Source organism: Balearica regulorum, unplaced genomic scaffold (assembly GCF_011004875.1).
Source record: "Balearica regulorum gibbericeps isolate bBalReg1 unplaced genomic scaffold, bBalReg1.pri scaffold_34_arrow_ctg1, whole genome shotgun sequence".
NCBI classification, from domain to species: domain Eukaryota; kingdom Metazoa; phylum Chordata; class Aves; order Gruiformes; family Gruidae; genus Balearica; species Balearica regulorum.
In genome coordinates, this window is record NW_022679072.1 from 194,692 (window position 1) to 209,686 (window position 14,995).

The following is a 14,995-nucleotide window of genomic DNA, read 5'->3' on the forward strand; positions in this document are numbered from 1 at the left end:
ATTGAGTTCAAAACACTGCTCAAGCCTTTTGAACATCCTGGCTATAGTCATTTAGGAAAATAAGTATTTCAGTCGAGCAACCCTTACGCTAGGTACAAGGAGAGGATTAAAGGCTTACGCTACTTAAAATAACCATTGAAATGTCATTTTGAGTGGGGGTCCTAAGATGAGAGATCTCTGCATTTACTTTCTCTTCACAGGACAAACATTTTGAGCCTCTTCCCAGAATTAAAAAGAGCACAGGAATTCCAAGGAGTTTCATGAGGGAGGTGAAAGATCCCAATACAAAGGGCGCTATGCTGACAAACACTGGAAAATATGCAATACCAATTATTAATGCGTAAGTATGGAATGAATTGGACTGACCAAGCACTGAACAAGAGAAACCATGCCTAAAGGTCTGAGTGGCAACAGAACCAAGTTGGCTGGCATCCGTAGTTACGGGGAAGGAAGCATTGTCATTGTATCTTAGCCTTAAAATCTGTGATACTTCCTCATATTAAAATAGAGTGGTCCCACTCTTCATGCCCCGGGAAGTTGGCTGAACTCGTGGTATGCTAAGAATCAGTATTTCTGCAACAGATTTCAGCAGTGTTTAAGGTGGAGTCATTCTCTTTGAAAGCTCATTTTGCTTCTGTTTGACATAGCAAAGGCTTCTTGCAAAATTTAGCAAATAGCTGTTGGACAGAGATTTCCTCCCCTCTAACTTGTATCAAATCCCACGTGTCAAACAGACTGAAGTTTTCCCGTTGCTACAAACTAAGAAAATACAATTGTGCGCTGACAAGAGTGGCTGTTTTAAAATGCACTTGGCAGCACTTGTGTTTTTCAGCCATGGATCTCCCTTTCTAGAAGCTGGAACATAGACTTCTTTCATTCATAAAATGTCATTACTCAGAGACTAACTTTATCCTGAGCCTGCGCTTTACGTTTACCCTCTGGCAAAGGAGAGGTGGGATGCATTTCACCTGATTTCTAGCTGTCAAAAAATGGCTTTTCTAGTCTGAGCTAATTTCTTAGTTGATCCAATGAATGGGAGAGTTCTGCAGAAGGAAAATTGTTCCACCCTCCCTCTTCTGGGGTCGTGCCTATAGAAAAGTAGTTTAAACTAAATGCCTATGATTTAGGAAAGCTAATGTGGAGTTAGAAGAATTCCATCTATTCTCTTCCTTTGATAAAATACAAAGCTTGGAAAAGTTTCCCTTTGCCCATCTTTAACTCTTTTCTTCTTCCTTCCCCCCATCCCACCCTCCAGGGAAGCGTATGCAAGAGGAAAGAGGGAAAAGCGTCCCTTTTTACCAGAGCAGCCCTCCTCCTCCTCAGATGATCCTATCCCAGATGAATTGTTATGTCTCATTTGTAAAGATATACGGACTGATGCCGCGATTATTCCCTGCTGTGGAAACAGCTATTGTGATGAATGTAAGTGCTACTCCCATGTTGGTTAATTCCAAACATCACGTCTGATCTTCTGAAAGCAGAAATAGGAGATCACAAAATTACTTCGTTATCAGTTCTATGTAATACTTAAGTACACCCTGAATAGGAAAGGACTCTGATCCTGTAAAGGAAAAAAAAAAAAAAAAAAGGCAGAAAGCTTCTTTATGCATCTAGTTAAATCCTCTTTACATGCAGAAGGATGAATGTGAGACGAGTGCATAATTGTGCAGGTGATTACAGTATTAGATCTTGAATGCATTTAGTTTGTCCGCAGCCCTTTCTCTCATACAAAATGATATAGGCAACTCTGGTCACTTACTGCAGTCTGCAACAAACAGATATTTAGGCATTTAATGCGCATTCTTCTCCACGGGAGAGCTGCTTAAAACCTTCAGAACTCAAACCTACTAATGGCTTTTTGATGTGGGTTTTGTTCATTAACCTTGAGGTTGGTGACTTCTCACTGTACCAGACACTGGAAAGATGACGGAGTCGAAACACCAAGATACAGTCTACTCGACAGCTTCAAATGTTACAATAGTGAACATAAAACTGTACAGTTATTTGCTGCATACTAGAAATTTTTTACGCTATTCAACATCTATAGCTTCATGCTCTCAATTCAAGACCATATTCACCCATTAACGACATACGTCTTTTTATAATTGATTAGAACCCCCCAAATTTCCTTAGTTTGGCTAAAAACTATTTTGATCATTCTAATTATTCACAGGTATTAGAACAGCATTACTGGAATCGGAGGAACACACATGCCCAACAGTGTCATCAGACAGATGTTTCTCCTGACGCTTTAATTGCCAACAAGGCCCTCCGCAAGGTAACACGATGACTTTTAAGTAAACTGTTTGTAAGAAAAGTCTCTTTGTAAGACGCTGAAAGGGAAGAAAATATTAATTAATAAAAATTAAATATTAATAAATAAAGAAATGATGATGACTGTTACACCTCCTGCTGCTCTGGTGACTGCCACCGAACAATCCACATCTTCCTCTCTGTCAATCAGCACTTTGTTGGACGTGAATGTAAATTTTATTTTTATTTTAATATTTTTAATTAATAAATATTTTTATTATTATTTATTTAGCCTTAAGCAAGGCTAAATTGAATAAGGCTACATTTACTTTTCAAATGCATTATCTGTTGTTACAGAAGCTGACAACTCTTTAGAGGCAACCTGGTAAATTCAGATGACACTTTTGTTTAACATGATTGCTCACTTTCAAATTTCGTGTTAACACTGAAGTACTTTGAGTACAGACACTCTGAGTTACCAATCATTAACATCAGTGTTTAAAGTGATGCGTTGATACATCTGTACAGAAATACACAAGTACTTTTACTCTGTGGAGGCCTTTGTTCATGTATCTACTGAAGTTTCATATTACCTTTTCGCGAATTCTTTTCTGCCTCCAGGCTGTAACCAACTTCAGAAATGGAACTGGCTACACAAAAAGGCTCCGTCATGCAGATTCAGCAGCACCAGCAGAAGCAGATGATGCCTGTTACACCTCCTGCTGCTCTGGTGACTGCCGCTCGACAATCCACATCTTCCTCTCCGTCAATCAGCACTTTGTTGGAAGAGAAGGTAAATTTCATTTCAACGTATGCTGTGATTCTTGTGGTTTAGTAGAGCTCATTTTCCAACTGTTTGCATTTATTTACAACGGCTCTCAGGTTCCTGCACAAAGACAACCAGCGTTGCCAAGTCTTGTGGGCCCTCAAGGACAATCAATACCCTCAACGGGTAAGTGACTAGAACTTTAGAATTACTTGAAAGAATTATCTTCAGATAAACTGAATGGGATTTTTTTTGGTTTTCCTCTCCCCACTCCAAAAGGTCACCCAATGACAGCCAGGGCAGTTCGCTCAGCAGGTGGCAGACCAGGCTGGGAACGGTAAGTATTCTACAGAAATTCAATATACTCCTACTTGTAACCTGTGAAAGGAGGTCGTAACACCTAACTCACACAACAGCTGATTTATAGTGACATAAGTATGCACAGATAGTTGTGAAGAATACAAGTGCTAATTACTTTCTAAATGGCTTAATTTGAATTGCCTTTAACAAGGGGGATCTGTGCTTGCAGTAAGATTATTTAAACTAAAACGCCAGTACATGATTGAAAAGAGAACTCTGGAAAATGAACACTTTTTGAGGAGATCATCGTTGCATAGAAAAATTAAATATCCTTAAAGGATCAGATGGAAAGCCACTCTTTTGATTACTGGCTGAATAGGGCTGAAGAAATTGATCTCCCAATAGAAATCAGCCTCCGACATTCTCTCTTTAACAACTTAGTTGATACTGATGGAGAAAATTATTGGAAAAGTCAATGCTGTTATTGTATCACCATTTTGAATTTCTTCAATTTAGTCATCTCACACAACCAAGCTGCTTTCTCTCAGTTGGAGAGAGAGGAGTCTCTTTTATCTATTACTGCCGTGTCAAGTTAGTCCTTCGGTTTTTTTATAGATAGATTGTAAGGGTGCATTGGGTTTATAAAATCTTAAAGATAAATTGAAACAAAGACCAGGATCCATCCCACAGATTGTCTAAAATCTCCAGTTCAGTAAGCAAGAAAATAACAGTTCAGGGACAAGAACAGGCCAAATACATCGTCATGTGGCAACAACGTAGGAAACGTATGTGGAAGTTAAAAGAAGTTTGAGAGAAGATGAGTTGATATCTGTGCAGTGCTTTGAAGACCAGAAGTGTGAAGTATCACGTGCATCCAGGAGTGGCAGAGGAGCGGTGGGCACTGGGCCCATGGGAGATGGGAGTCTCTTTGAAGTGTGGGCAGCCTCCATCCACAGTTGCAAAACTGAGTATAGGAGAGAAGAGTGAGGGAACTGTTGGGGGTGAGGATGGGGAAGGCAAGTATGAGGACCAAGGAACAAGTGTCGTCTCCAATGAAGAGAAAGTAGGGAGAGAAATGCCTAAGTTGAGAACAAGAAGTGCTCGTCACCATGCTCCCGCTTCATTCGGGTTCCTCGTTCAAATCAGGGCAGAGTGTAACAGTGACAGCATGTGTTGGGGTTTCTTTAGAAGTTCAAACCAAGGACGCCTGCACAGTGAAGGTACCCAAAGGACTCAGGCCCCAACACTGCCAGCATCAACACCCGTCTTTGTGCCTGTGCCTCCACGTCCCTTGTATCATCCACCTCCCCAGGCACTTCTCTTCCACCGGGGTACCACCACCACCCTTTACTCCTCAGTTTCCATCTGGTCAGCCTCCGTCTGCTGGGTACACTGTCCCCTTTCCAGGACATCCCCCAGCTCCTGCAAACACGTCATCAGCTTGGGTACCAACAGCTCATTCAAATGCCACCCAAACGACACACACACCTCCTTTGTCTAGAGAGGGGTTTTACAGAGAACGACGGAGACTTAAAGAGCAGTAAGGATTTGGCTCAATGACGTTGCGTTGGTTTTCATTGTTGTATCTCGGTAGCATATCAGACTGCAGTTACACCAAAGTGCATCTGACATAAGCAAAAATGACAGTTTGTTTTTTTCCAATATGCTTTCTCATTGCAGATGATAAACATCCAAAACTAAACCAAGACAAACGTAAATTCTAAAACTTTCCCTAAAACTTGCAGGAATTCTAAACTGGTTTTGCTTAAAGAGGACCTTTGGCATTTGCACGCAGTATACCTTTTCTCAGACTGGCCATGTTTTGTTTCTTGATGTCTTTTTGTAATAAAGGTAAAACTAAAATTGTAGTAAATGTCAAAGTTATTTTAACAGTTACAAGTCCAAACTTGATGAGGTTACAAATGATTTTGCTAAGGAATTGATGGAATAGAATGAGATTCAAAAGGAGCGTAGGCATTCGTTTTCCAGGTAACTACTTTACATGTCCATAATGGAGAAGCGGATTGTCCAGAAGAATCAGGAGGAGTTCCACTCCACCTCTCTATCGTTAGATGGATTGGATGATTCAGGGGATTAGCAGCGGCAGGACTTCCATATGGAGGTTACTCGCTCAAATACGGCAGAGATTACAGTGGCCCAACAGTTATAATGTTGCAGCAGTTGTTAAGGAGCAGATGTGTCTTTTACTAAAGCTTCTCTGTAATGACATCCTTCACCTCCTGAGAGCTGTGAGGAGGCCAGAAACTGGAGAGTTGTAGTTGCTGGATTTTCTGCATCTCCCTACTCTGATTTGCACCATTACTTCAAAGCTCTTCAGAGGAGACATGCAAGACAAATTGTCTTCATTTCCTCTTTTGTCTCTCTCACGGGGATAGACGGATAGATTTTCACCTGGACTGCAGACTGGAGGCTTTCACTAGTATTTTCTTGTCATCGTTCAATATTTCTTAGGAATTAAAAGATCAGACTTGTTTGTAAGGAAATCTTAAATTGATGAAGGAGTTTGAGAGGAGGGATGATGCTAACAAACATATGTGGAATTACGTGAAATGGTTCTTCTTTAAAAAATAATAAAAGAAAAAGTTGTGAAGAAAAAACGCAGGGTAGCTGATGTTTTCTATCCCCAAAAGTCACCTGGGCAGGAGTCTATTAGTAATGCTGTCAGTATCTTCCCTAGAGTAACGGCATTGAGTCCTATTACTAGATGTGACTTTTCTTGAAATGTGGTCACTATCCTTGGTTCGAGCTAGAGGTATGTGCCAAATGTTGCTAGGACATCTGGCTAGAAATGGTGATTAAATAGCCCCCTAGGTAGGATTGCCGTACAAGTATTTTGCATCCTGGATGACTTGCCAAATAAGTAGTGAAGTTAAATAGACTGAACTGACATTTTAAAATTGAGCTTTACTGTCGTTGGGCTAAATCATGGTTTTTTTGATGTTTGATAGTGCCCTGTAGCTATTAAGACTTGCTCTTTTTGCATCTCACCGCAACAAAAATGATTTGCAGTGCATGTAGCTGCAGAGCATATGGAGAGGAAAAAAACCCACACACACCAAATTTGGGAGGAAGAAGACTGGGGAGAGTGACTGTTTTAAATTAACATCATTTTTTGTGTGTGTTGTGTTTTCTTTAAGGTCCAAGTCTCCCTGCAGTAATTCATCAGTGCTGCTGTATCCACAAAGAGGCAAAGAGAAGAGGCACAACAAGCGTAAAAGACAGAGAGAAATTCCACCTTAATTTATGTTCTTACTCATCTTCCTATTACGTCTATAAAATTTTTTTTGAACTTGTGCATGCTCTTTATTTTGAAAAAAAAGCACACACCATCCAATAGCTTTTCTCAGTGTTTAGCTATAGCTGCTAATCTTTCCAGAGCAGAGCTATGCTGTAAACCCTTTTTTTTGGTAAAGAGAGCAAGAGAAAACACAAGAAAAGATTTGCCCCGTACTAGTCCAATTAAGTAGAAATTCCAATGACTGCAAACGTGATTTTAAAGTAACTCCATTGGGCTAATAGTGTGATGTTCAGAAAAGCTTAGTGTGGTGACTGGCACAGTAGATGAGAAATTGGCTTAGCTGTAACGCAAGTCTTAAACTGATTCCAAAGAAAAAAAACAACTGAACAAAAAACGACAACGAAGAGAGAAAGCAAGGATTTAAAAGACCAGACTTTCTGCCCTGATATTGCTCATTTATATCAGCTACCAGTGTTTGTGTAAAGCTTGTGGCTGGAGATTGGAATGTTCTTGCTAACCCTGATTTTAAGGCTGCAGTGCAATAGTATGCAATGAAGGCAAAACCAGCCAAGGTGCTCTCAGGAACAGCAGTAATGTGCATTCTACAGTGCCTTTATCGCAAGCTGAACAAGGATAGGATAACACCGAACTCCCTTAGGGAAATGCACTCAAATCATGTTGGAGATGCTGAATTCAAGACCCCACTGCATTAGCTCCTGGTGTCACTCAAGCCTGAACAGCTACCATCTGCCTCTGTGAACAAGACATGGATGGATGCCAAAGGCAGAGTGGCACCGAGCTGCTGGCTCCCTTGGGGCTGCAGGCCCCACACAACAGGGCTTTCTCAGCAGGGAAAAAAAGGTCATTCTGCTAATTTTCTGCATTTTCTGTTCTTTCTCCAACATATGTGCTAAGGCTGCACAGACTGATGTGTCTCTGGGAGAGCTGACGGAGGATCAGCAGCAGGCAGATAGCTCTACCTGCCACAGGAGACGGGGCTCCTTCACACATCAGCTAGTGTTGAGACTGGTGTGTACGTTCGTCAGGGGCACGGCTGAGGCACACTCGCCCATGCAGAACCTTACGGGAGGGCTGGCTGGGCTACACCTGTGTCACAGGGACAGCGGGCAAGTACGCTGAGATTTTGAACACAAGCCACTTGTCAACATTCAATCCAGAGAAAATCCAGGACTAAAAAAACTAACCAGCCTCAATGGCTTCCTGTTAGGCAGCAGACTCTGGATGAGATTTCCTATAGAAAGCTGAAAACTACCGTTGTAGCTTATTTGCTATTGTTACACTAGCCACCTCTAAGCATCGGCAGTCCTTTTCTCCTGCTCACCTTTCTCTAGTGGATGTATGCTACTTTGCCCTTCCTTCTCCTACACTACAGCAGTTGCCACGGGATTTCGCCACCTGCTAATCCCAGGCTCGTCCGCTGTGCTCACTGAGGGCAGGAGGGATTTCCTCCTGGGAATACTCAGTGTGGCCAACGGCAGCTGCTTGGGGAAGTAGCGGGCAAGAAAATGAACCCACCACACATAACGAACCATAACTTCATTTCCTCTACATTTCTGGGCATATGCTCCCTTTGCTCTCATGAAGTTCCTTATTTGAAAGGGACTGACCAAACAGAACACTTCAACGTTATCATTAGAAATCCAGGACAAACAGATTCGTCTGTGCATTTCTCTATCTCTCAGGAGAAAGACGCTGTATTTTTAGGTCATGATCTTTGCCACATTACGGCATGCGATCTCCAGGCATCTGGACACTTTGAACTGAGCCAAAAAACACCCCAAGCTAAGACCAGGAGAAATGCCACAAAGCAGCATCTGTTTTAAACTGATGCTTTATATCTAGTCCTAGAGGCAACAGACAAAAGATAAAAAGATAAAAGCAAAGATAAGAGACAAATCCAAACCACAAAAATCACCAGTGGGCTTTTAAAGTGCTCTTAGGCACTTCGGTATGAAACAGTCTTTAAAACTTCACACAGCACTGCTACTCTTCAGATGGGAAAGAGGTGTTGGGGTTTTCCTTGCTCATTTCCCCATAGCATTCAATTTTGAGTTCTCAAACAATTTCACATGTCAACAACAGTGAAGTCAGAACATTTCTGAACATTCCATTTGTATCATGCAATAGATGTATTTCCTAATCGTTTGCCAACCTAAGGGACCTTTTACAGAAACTGATTTAAAAGAGCCAAAAAGCCCACACAGAGATGCGCTCTGAGGGCCGCGCAGTGATGAACTCCAGTAACAGCCAGGGAATGGAGCCCTCCAGAAGATCTAAATGTGAAGAGCTCCTCCAGGGCCACAGGGCATCGCAGCATTCCAGAAAACAGAAAAAACTGCAAAGGGCACCAAAAACAAAACGGTGAAGCGCTCCAAACAGCCCCAGGGTGCAGAGCTCCCAAACAGACCCAGGGTAGAGTGTTCCCCAAAACCCCAAGGGATGGAAGCCGCTGAAAAAGCCCTGGCATGGAGTGAAGCGCTCCAAAATACCCAAACAGTGAAGGGCTGCCAAAAAAGTCCTGGGGCTGGCAAGCTCCGAAAGATCCAAACCATGAAGTGCTCAAAAAAGCCAACAAACAAACCACCCCAAAACCAACAACAACAACAAACACCACCAAACCACCAAACCCCAGGACAGAGAGCTCAAAAAAAACCAGGAGACAGAGGGTTCCAATAAAGCTCTGGGGCAGAGATCAGCTAAAGCTTCAAGAAAATGCCCAGGGTGGAGAGCATCCAAAAATCCAAACGGTGACAACTCCCAAAAAGCAACACGGAGAACGGCACAAAACACCAAAGAGGAATGCACTCCTCCAGGGCAGCACAGCGGTGACACACTCCTCCGGGCTCACAGTAAACAGTTCCCAAAAAACCAAACGGTGATACATTTCTCCAGGGCAGCGCTGCAATCCTTTCCAAAAAAGCCAAGTTCTGTATATGCCATACTACAGTATATCCATAAAGGGCTTATACAAAATAACATACAGCGAAGCACTCCTCCGGAGCCGAGAGGTGATGCATTCCAAAAGCACTGGATGTTGCAGTGTTCCATAAAAAACACACACTGTAAAGGCTCCAAAAAACCAGAATGGTGAAGAGCTCCATGAAAAGCTCCAGTCTGGAGACCTCTGGGACAGCAGCAGGTGGAGAGCTCGAAAACACACAGGAGATGGAGGGCTCCTACAACGGCCCAGACTGGAGAGCTGCCAGAAAAAACAAACAGTGATGACTGCCAAAGAACAACACAGTGAACGGCTCAAAAAACCCAAGTGGTGATGCAGTAGTCCAAGTAGGTGGTGAAGCTATCAAAGACTGCTATAGTCTTCCAGAAAAGACAAAATCAATAAAGTACCGTCAAAAACCAAAACTGGTTAAGTGCAACAACAAAGCCCCGGGCTGGCCGTGCTGGAGGGCTCCTGGAAAGCCCTGGGCTGGCCACGCTGGAGGGCGATTCAGGACTCTAAAAAAAAAAATAATCCCTGGTGCTGAGCTAAAAAAACAAAAAAGAAAGTAATGGCGACAACTCAAAAAAAAAAAAAGGCTGCTAAAAACCAAACCCGTGATGTACTCCTCCAGGACCATTTGTGGAAGCATTCCCCCACCGCAGTGCTCCATCTTCCTGGGCGGTGAGGTGATGTACTCCTCCAGGACACTGTTGTAAATAATTCAAAAAATGCTGGGTGTTGTCCTGTTCCATAAAACACCAAAACAATACAGGATACCCAAAAACCAAAATGGTGAAACTCTCCCAAGTTTTTGGGAGCAGCGCTCCCAAACAGTCCCCATGTATAGTGTTCCCCAAAACCCCTGCGTTGGCAAGCTCCAAAACACTCACGTGATGGAGGCCTCTGAAAAAGCCCCAGCATCGAGCACTCTTAAAAAGCACCAAGGTGAAGCGCTCCAAAATATCTCAGTGGTGAAGAGCTCTGAAAAAGGCTCCTGGTGCAGAGCGCTCCAAACAATGCTGGGTGGTGATGCATTCCAGTACGAATGGGGCATTTTAGCCATCCAAAAAAAAGCCAATGAAAAACTTCCAGAAAAGCCAAGTGATGAAGTGCTCTAAAACAGCTGGGCAGTGAAGTGGTCCTCCAGGGCCAGACGGTGATGCACTTCAAAACTAGTGTGGGTGATCCTAGAAAACAGCAGTGGAATAGCTATTTTTATTCTCCTTCGGAGATTAGTAGCCAACAACCATACAACATCCCTGTCTATCTCCTAGAGACAGCAATTCCTAGCAAGTCCTGTAAAAGTCCTTGAATGCATCCCAGTTCATCGTCTCCTAGGGGTTCCTGGGCAATTCCGCATCTCTCCCTCATTTTCCTGTGCCCAAGAACCACACTGCACGCTCCCACAACGGAAACGCTGCCTGCGCTTAGCTGGACTACACCTGATGGGTACAGAAACACCACACCTCTTCCCAGAGCCCTGCTATTGCACAGGGATTAGTCAACTCTGCGCCAACCGCTCTTCATGCTTCCCAGAGAGCTTTCATCCTTCACAGGTGGCCCCTGCGCAGGGGCACAACCCACTCCTCTGCCTTTGAGGAAACCTGCCACTCACAGAAGGCCCTTTCTGGCCAAGATACAAGGTGGCCCCCAAAACATACCCCTTAGCCCCTTCAAATGGCCACCTGCAGAGCTCCCGTTTCACCCGGGAGCCACTTCTCTGCCCCTCCAGTCACTCTCACCTCGCCCTTGCTGTTCGCCTGCTACCCAAGAGACACACAAGTGGCACAAAGCCCACATCTGTGTCAAGGCACAAGACTCAGCTGACTCCCCAGGCTCAAGCTACAAGACACTCAGGCACCAGAGACTAGGTGGACGGACAAGAGGATTTGCACCGTGTCCCTGCTTTCCATCTATAGGCTGAAGAGAACTTGACGGTATGTTTACTGCCTACACTTGGAAGAGTCTGGCTGAGCTTGTACCATCTGTGAACAGGGCATAAACAAGAGAGTATGCATTTTACATGGAAACAAAAAAGCCTCACCTTGCCTAGCTGAGCCTTTCTTCATTTCAATTTACACTATCTGTAGGTTGTTATATTATCTGTTCTACATACAGAACAAGGCCTGCATTGCTTGAGTGAGGCAATTTCTGTTCGGATATAAAACACACGCAGCTAGCACACCATCTAGATATATATTTATATGCACAGAATATATACAGAAAACATGCAACAAGCATAAAGAGAATATCTACGGATAGACAGAGATACATGTCAATATGAGTCTTTTGAGTACATAGGTACACACCCCCCCCCCATGCACGGTCTATACAGAACATCCACAGACACTATATACCCCATCGCCAGGAAGAGAAGCCTCAGCCGATCTCATCTCCCTGAAGCTTTATTCCTCTCCCTATTCAGAAGATACATTATCTACACATAGAAAAGTATACAGGAAGCACAACCACAGTCTTATCTCCACAGGTGCACTCTCTACACAGAGCACAGACATAGAACATACCAAATAGACACACAATCTGTCAATTCCTACCCAAAACAGGCAGCCAGGGGAGGGGAAGCTATGCTTTATCTTGACTATGGATGTCGAGGTCTGTATGTTGACTAGACACTGTCTCCACATGGAAGACAAACACTTTCAAGGCCATGGGAGGAAGGGCATTTCTCTCTGTGCGTGGAGTGTATGCTGTCCTGACTTGGAACATGTGCACACGAATACACATACTTTACCTGCAGACATACACAGGGAGGCAAGGCGTGGGTTTTTTTTTTTTCCTGTCCGTAAAGAGCTCATATACTGCCAGTACACAGAATATGTACCACCTGCAGGTAGAGTAGATACAAAGAGATGAAGCAGGTTGCCTCTGCTTACAGAAGATAGCCTCTTTCCACAGGAGCCTATCGAAGGCCCTCTTTCCACAGGAGCCTATCGAAGGCCCTTACAGGCATGCTGTTCTGTCTGTACACACAAGAGATCCTGAAGAGAGGGTTTGGTTTCTCTCTATAGAATACAATTGATAGGAGAGGAAGGCTTTTCAGTCTTTTCTTTAGAATACAGCCTATGCAGAATATATGCAGGGACGGTGATGAGAGGCTTTTCTGTCTGCCTAGAGACTGTACGGGCTAAATGTAAGACCCATACATTGAAAAGCAGTGCCTCACCTACCTCAACATCTAGTATCTACCACCTGTGTACACACGACACGCCAGCAACAAGGGGAGGCTTTTCTGTCCCTCTGCAGACTACATACTGTCTTCCTCAAGACTACACACGGACAGGCCAAGCCAGGCTTGCTTTCTCAGTATGCAGCATATATCAGGATATACTCTGCCTATCAAAAAAGGGACAGCGAGGCTTTTCTCTCTGGATACAGACTATATCTCGTCTGTAGATAGACTGTATGCAGGCAAAGCATGTCCTTTCCCTCTAGTCATAGGCTAGATACCGCCAAGGCAGGGCTTTTTGGTCTGCTTATACAGCGTACGCTGGCTGTACAGAGAACAGAAAACACCACCACACAGACTAGAAAATGGCTGTACGGAGAATACACGTGGAGAGCACTGCACACTACTTTCCTGTCAGGACGCAGAACATATTCTGGTTACACAGCAGAGACGGGCCGCGTGAGGCACCCACCCACACGTGAAATCTGGGGACGCTAGGGAATGAAGGGGAGGGTCTGTCTGTACATCAGGCACACTCTGCCTATAGAAGCACACAAACAGGGGAGGTGAGGCTTTACAGGCAGTAAGTATGGGGCTCTTCTGCCTGTATGTGGAATATAGGCTGTCTATAGAGCAGAGAGACGTCGCTGTACTTAGAACATCTACTGCTCACCTGTACAACAGGCCCAGAGAGGCTAACCCACTGAGGAAGGCCTGCAACCACATACGCCAGCACAGGCCTCTCAGACTCTGCAGGCAGGGGGAGTGTGTGGAGGGCCGCAGACTTTGAGCAACATCCTCTCACACCCCACATGTGAAAGCAGAATGACTGGGCACCTGTCTCTACCCTCCGCTGCACTCCTTGTCCACAGACAAGGAAAAAAATGATCAAGGATGCAAAGGTCAAGGGCATGCTCGGCTGCAGCCACCATTCGGTTGTAGAATTTAAAAACCTGAGAGAAGCGAGCAAACCAGCAGAATCACAACGCTGGACTTGAGCAGAGCAGGCTGCCGCTTCCTGAAGAGTTGCTAGGCAGGAGCCAACAGGAGACTGGCCTGGAGGGCAAAGGGGCCCAGGGCGACTGGTTGAACTTCAAGAACAACAGCCCCCACCTCCCCAGACACCAGAAGGGTCCACGCCAACACACAGAGTTGGTCACAAGTAGCAGAAGGCAGCACTGATGCACAGGAAACTCCTGACCCAGTTCAAACGCAATAAAGTAAGAACACACAAGGCGCAGGCAGAGATGGCATACCCAGGGGGAACTGAGAAACATTGCGCCAGCGGGCGGGGATGGATTTTGGAAAGCCACAGCATAGCTGGAGGCAAACTAGGAAGAAATGAAGGACAACAGGAAGGGCTTCTGGAAGCAGAAGGAAGGCTAAGGGAAATGCAAGCCGCTGCTCAACAGGAAGGGAGGGAACCTCCTAGCAAAGGACAGAGCAAAAGCCAGAGAAGATGCTACTCTGGGCAGGAGCATGTGGGTGGGCGTGTGTGTGCGTGTTTTGGGGGGGTGTTTGCCTCACTTCTCACTCCTACTTCTCTCCCTCACGGGAGGGACACAGCCAGATACTTCGTGAGGGGCGCACTGGACGGACAAGGGGCAACAGACAATTTGCAGGTTCTGACTCCAGACAAAGAAAGTCGCTCACCACGAGGGTGCCCAAGCACTGGAACAAGTTGCCCAGGGATGATACTGAATCTCCATCCTTGGAGACAGCCTAAATGTGACTGGACACAGCCCAGAGCAACATGATCTGACTGGACCTGCTCTGAGCAGGAAATCAGACTAGATGGCATTGGGAGGACCCGCCCGACCTACCCCACTCTACAAATCCCCACAGATTTCTTATTTCACTCCAGAGCTCTCCTAATTCATCACTGGCCACTGCTCATGTTGAGAGCTCTACAAAAGTGTTTGCAGAGCACAACACTTGCTCCTAGGACATCAGACGAGTTGCTTGAGGCAGCAGCCCTTACCTCCCATCACTCGTACAGAGCTGAAGCATGGCAAGCCTAGGGCACGCTAAAGCCATTTCAGACAGCTAACAGAAACGAAGGCAGAGTTTAAAGGTTATGTCTTCCCATCGGAAGCCATCTCAGACCAGATGGGGACAAGTAAAACAGTCCCTGAAAGCACAGGGCTGACAAGCACATGAGAAGACACACGACAGCTCCTCTGGGGGAAAGTGGGCCATGTGCAGCTCAAGGTCCTCCCCCCGCCTTTCTCTCCCCCAGGGGGAAGAAGGAACCGCAACCAGCTAAAC

At 44.9% G+C, this 14,995-nt stretch overlaps 1 protein-coding gene and 1 long non-coding RNA gene across 2 annotated transcripts in view; one reads left to right on the forward strand and one right to left on the reverse strand.

Moving 5' to 3' along the window:
- LOC142599783 (E3 ubiquitin-protein ligase RBBP6-like) overlaps positions 1–14,995 on the reverse strand; it is a 172,835-nt gene that overhangs the window by 145,379 nt on the left and 12,461 nt on the right. The gene's annotated exons all lie outside the window — the stretch shown is intronic.
- Positions 1–14,995, forward strand: part of LOC142599787 (uncharacterized) — a 90,365-nt gene that overhangs the window by 49,940 nt on the left and 25,430 nt on the right. The window lies entirely within an intron of this gene.